This window comes from Musca domestica, unplaced genomic scaffold, assembly GCF_030504385.1.
Source record: "Musca domestica strain aabys unplaced genomic scaffold, Musca_domestica.polishedcontigs.V.1.1 259, whole genome shotgun sequence".
Classification (NCBI taxonomy): Eukaryota; Metazoa; Arthropoda; class Insecta; order Diptera; family Muscidae; genus Musca; species Musca domestica.
In genome coordinates, this window is record NW_026712282.1 from 466,278 (window position 1) to 472,277 (window position 6,000).

The following is a 6,000-nucleotide window of genomic DNA, read 5'->3' on the forward strand; positions in this document are numbered from 1 at the left end:
AACACCTCTAACAGTTTACCTATGTTGTCACTACTCTGACTCACCTGTTTTCTTCGCCGTTGTTCACTTCACAATCTGAAAGCACTTTTAATAGGATTTTTCCTTTTTATAGGATCGCAGCGTGTCACGTGATCTCAGACTTGCTATGGCAAAGCCTTTTTGTTGTTAGACAAAACAGTTATAAATGTTGTTTCGATGCCTTCGCTTTGCCATCTTCGACCGATGGTTCACTGTCATCCATGGTCTTTGTTGCTATGCTATGCCTGCGTTTTCTGGTCTCCACTACCATGCATTAACATCAATGCCCAGTGTGTCTTGTTTGTTGTTGTGCGTTTATGCATTGTGCCATGCTTGCTTGTTGTTGTGTGTTTATGCATTGGCGCAATGCTTTGGTTGAATCGATCGTTGTGATGCTTGCTTGTTGTTAGCTGCCTATGAATTGGTGCAATGCATTGTCATTGCAGTTGTGTGTTGATCTTACAATATTGCTCGCCACACATTAGCATATGACGGTCATTGAACCTAACTGTTCAGTGTTAAAATCAATGCCAACATGAAGTTGATGTAAATAACAATGAGGGGAGTTGGTTAAGTTTTGGAAATAAAAAGACGGTGTTTTTGAAAATTCATATTTATATAAATTATTCATTATTTACACAAATAAATTTGACAATTTAACAACTACAAAGTGGGACGAAAATAAACTGTCGTCGTAACACTGCCTCCCCACTCTAAATGAGCCGGCTGCCTTCACAATATCCGCACAAAAATTTTGCCTTGTCGATGGACGTGGACCCGGAGCTTTTTCCCGCCAATAGTAAAAACCCGCTTATGTCGGTGGTGAGGTATCCAGCGGCGAAGGGCATCTCCTAGACATGGCTGTAATTCGCTCCTAATTTCCTCTGGTAGCATTTCCCGGCATTCAAATTGGATGTCCTCAACAGATTTTTCCGAAGTTACCGGTACGACCACCACACTGGATACTGTCGGGGGGTTCAGGCCTCTCACTTGTTCCAACCGGCGGTTTATATGGGGTTGAACATATTCGGTTTCCGACTAAGAGTCCGGTGCATACCGAGGGGACAGAGCCAAACCCATGTTACGTCCGGGTGTTTGTAGAAATCCCATGTCCATGAACAGGGTACAACCTGGAATCGGTCGTAAGTCGGTTAGGGTGTTCACAGCTGTCATGGGTAACACCATAGGGGGGGGGGGGGTGATCGGGTAATCGTGTACCACAGGTGGTCTTCGGGACGGGGTAGGCGGTACCTCATCGTCAGATGAGATGACGATAGTCTCAACTACTACCGGTGAGGACGATGGCACTTCACGTCGCATCTTCTTTTGGCTGTGGGACCTCCTCTTTTTGGGTTCGCTGGTGTTGGCCCTCTTGGATGGCTTAGGGCGAGTGTGAACCTAGCGTTATTTTTCCTCAGGACATCTGCTTCCTCCTCGAGATGAGCGTTCTTTCGTGTTTCCCGTTAACTTTCCGAACCTGCGCGATAACTGGAGATGGAAAATTAATAATTTCGGAATGCCCATCGAACTAAGGTGGCAATTTCGCCAAAATTGTCCGTCGCTTTTGAAATGGACGTTGTTTTCCCAACACCAGGTCTCCGACAACTGGAGCCCACTTACGACGTCTAAGGTTATATCGTCTTTTCTGATTTTCTCCAGCTTGAAACAAATTTTTGACTATTTCTTACGTAGTTCAACCGCCCTCTTCGAGAGTTCTATAACTCGAGCACCCGAACCGATTGTTACCTCATCGAACAGCCCCCGGAAGCCTTGTTTCTCACAAGAAAGGCTGGGCTTTACCCGTTGATTCCGAAACGCTTGAATTAACTGCCAACGTAATTTCCGGCAAAAAGTCGTCCTATTTGTTATGCTGTTTGTATGCTAACGGAGCGATAACTGTCTTTATCGTTCGGTTGGCACGCTCTGCGGAGTTTTCCAGTGGACAATATGGCACAGTAAATTGTCGGCGAACTCCGTTTCCTCCAGGAAAGCGTTCAGCACCTTACTGGTGAACTGGCTTCCGTTATTAGCAATGAGTAACTTCGGTACACAAAATCGAGACAGTATCCTTTCCCCAACCTTCGGCCGTTGCTTTCTGCATCGCGACTAATTCAAACCACTTCGTAAACCGGTCCAGAAATACCAAGAGCATGCTATTTCCGTGCTTGGTGCGAACCCCTGCCCAGGGTTCTTCAGGTAACGAAGTTAACATTTCCTTTGCCGGCGCTGTTTGACTTGGCTTGTACCTTTGGCACAACTCACAATAATAGCGCCAACACGTTCTGTTTGTGGTCTTCCGGACACCAAGATGTCCGGCTGCTGGTTGGTTGTGATTTTCCTGAAGAACTCGTTCACGCAGGTGTGTCGTCCTCGTCATCCTTTGAACCTACTATGGCATAGTGCGGATACTTCTCCGGGTTCCTCTCAATCGCTTTGAATTTTTCTTTAATCCAGGGGCACTGAATAGCGGATTCCTCAACGGTCCGCTTCAGTAACTCCATCGGCACTCTGGACAAGCCATCCGCTTCCCCTCCGGTATTCTATAGTAAACGTGTTGATTACGTGACCCAATATTTTGTCTCGAGTTTAAAGAACTCGCATTTGTCGGGATTGATTCGTTATCGGGCTTCAAGCAACCGCTGAAAACATTTCGCAGATTCTCTAAATGTTCGTCCAAAGTTCTTCCGATCACAACAATATCGTCTAAACAGGCAAACGCATGTGGCTCCATTTCTGGTCCCATTACGCTATCCAATGCCCGTTGAAATGTTGCGGGTGCCGAGTGGAGACCAAACGGCATGACCTTCCTTGATATAGTCCTCGTCCAGCAACAGTGAACGCAGTGTATTTTCAGCTATCCTCCTCCTGCGGGATTTGCCAGTAGTAGTCGGGGAAGTGGATACGCGTCTGGTTCAGATCGGCTGTTGAGTTGCCTGAAGTCTATACATAGTCGCCACGTCCCGTTTCTTTCTTTTTTTTGGGACAACGTAATTGGGGAACTGTATGGCTATGTGAGTGCTCTATGTATCCTAAGGTTAGAAGCTCGTTAATTTTGTCATCTATGATGGCCTGCATAGCTGGATTTCGAGGTGCATATTGGCCTTAAGGGCCGGACGTCCTTCATATTAATTCGATGGATCGCCGCCGTAGACGGGCCTTGAATTTCTTTAAACTGTCCGAGTTCAACATCTAGGAAGAGTTGTATCCTTGCTTGATCCTCTGTTTCAAGCACACTTACCGTTTTACGTCCAGCCGCTTCGGCTCCTTCTTCGTTAACTGCTTACGTGGTTGTGATTGTTCTGAGATGATGTACTTCCGACTAAACCGAATTCGCAGGTGAGACCGGCACAGCTGATAACTAAAAAGACTAGTAATAGTAGTAGGTCCTCTGTGGCATCAGGCATAACTAAAAATTTGACTGACAATCGCTGGTTCCAAAGATGACCTGGGTATGATCCGCTTCTTGCATTTGCGTTGGGAACCGTCGCCTAAGTAACATGGGCAGTGTGTGGGGTACTTAAGTGGTCCGGGGCAATGGTATCGCGTAGTTTTTCACTGATGAGATTACTGTGGCCCCAGTATCCGCCGTTGCAGCTAGAGGCTGACTGTAACTATTATAGTGGCTACCAGTCTAGTTGCTCTACGTGAAGCGAAGTTCTTAGTTGAGGGGACTGGCCAATTTCAGCGGATCCGTTGCCCCTCTGTTCTTTCGGACCCGATTGCCGTTTTCCGACATAGCGCGGCAACAATCTATGCTGCGAACTCCTCTAAAATGTCCAGATTGAGCACAGTGTCTACAGGCAGTCCTTGAATCGACGCGGTCCTGTCGATCGGATCTATTTGTCGATGTTGCTCGCGTATGGGGCCGGAGCCGGGTGGTAACTCTCTAAATCATCTGCCATTATGAAGCGTATGAAAATTCCGACGTCTTATGTACCAGAGGTATTCTGGGAGGGCATATCTAAAAATCCTTTCGAGTTTCTGGCCGTCCGTGTATGCGCTGTGGCTCATCAAGTTTTGTATGGTTAAAGTATATGATTAAAGGTTCTCATGGCCGTTGTTTTCTTTCCGTATTTCGTCTTCCAACTGTTCGAAATACCTAGACGGCAAAAATAATCGAAGGAAGTCTTCTCGAAGTTGTCTCCAGGTTGTCCATTGCTGATTGTTGTTCCGATAGCATACCAAGGCATTTTCCTTCAATAATTCTGGCATAATCCGGGGCAAATATTCAATGTTAACCTCAAATATGACGGCCTGTTCTTCTAGTCTTTCGATAAATTCTAGGGAACCTCGACTACCATTATAACTGATGTTCCATTTTCGGACCTGGTCTGCTAGGGCTCGAGGATCCCAAACCGCTTATCCGTGTTAGTGTCCGTACAAGGCCGTAGAGGGGTAATATTTGAAAAGTGGCCACGGCCAGTCCAGGTTCCTATGGTTTTTCATTTGCTGGAACATGCCTCCTCCGGATGGAGAAGTTGATCCGGTGACCGTTATACTGGGTGTTTTCTATGGGGTGAGAAAATTTGATTCCTGGCTGGTAGCTGGTTTCTCATATCTCTCTTGCTCGGGCGCCACTGTAACGACCCAATTCCCTCCTCGCGGGGTCTAGGTCTGCCACAGAAATTTATAAAGTGACCGAGAGAGAGTAAAAATACAAGTTGTTTGGTTTTTAAGCAAATATGTTTAGTTTATTCAGAATTGATTGGGGTTTACTTATATTTAACAGCTCCTCTAAGAAAGTATATATATATACATATAAAGCGGCAAATTTGGCGGTACAAAGGACGTCCTTGCTCTCTGATGCTGGTTTTCCTCCTGTGTTTGTCAAAGAACCCCACCTCGAGGTGTTGAATAACGTAGAACCAAGGGCTTTAGACACCTCAAGGGATTTGACGGGGATACTCAAAGGGCTTGAACACCTCAAAGAGGTTGATAAAGAAGAAACCAAGGGCTTTAAACACCTCAAGGGGGCAACAAATGACGAAAACCCGAGGGCTGCAACACCACAAGGGGGCTAAAACGAAAAATCCAAAGGTTGCACAACTCAAGGGATTAATGATGATGAACCCAGGGCTTCAACACCTCAAGGAGGATATATACGACTATATTACCTAATATGGTGTTGCTGTTCCTTTAGCATGAAAAAAGTTTACGCAAAATCGCGATTGGCATTTGGTAAATCATAATAGTTTTATATCTTATTAAGCAAAAAATATGTTCACATTGTTCTGCAGTTATATTTTGTATGAAAAAATGTATTCCTACCATATATTAAGAAACGAAATTGAATCATAAAACGTCATTTCGCGTTTGACGCTACTATTACTATAAGTCAAATAGCTGGGGTTTGCTGCTACCTGTAATAATTCTACCATGATGCGCAATTAGGAGGATACATGGTATAAGAATACGGGAAGAAGCATCAACGCTTAGAATTAATATGTCAACATATTTTTATAAGTTTTCTTATACGGCGAGGTCTTGTTGTTGTGCGTTTATGCATTGTGCCATGCTTGCTTGTTGTTGTGTGTTTTGCATGGCGCAATGCTTTGGTTGAATCGATCGTTGTTGCTATGCTATGCCTGCGTTGTGCCGTCTCTATTACCATGCATTACCATCATGCCCAGTGTGTCTTGTTTGTTGTTGTGTGTTTATGCATTGGTGCAATGCTTTGGTTGAATCGATCGTTGTGATGCTTGCTTATTGTTGCTGCTGCAATGCATTGTCGTTGCAGTTGTGTGTTGAGTTTTTGTAAATTCATATTTATATAAATAATTCATTATTTACACAAATAAATTTGACAATTAACAACTACAAAGTGGGGACGAAACAAACTGTCGTCGTCACACTGCCTCCCTCTCTAAATGAACCGGCTGCCTTCACAATATCCGCACAATCCGGGTAATCGTGTACCACAGGTGATCTTTGGGACGGGGTAGACGGTACCTCATCGTGAGATGAGATGACGATAGTCTCAAA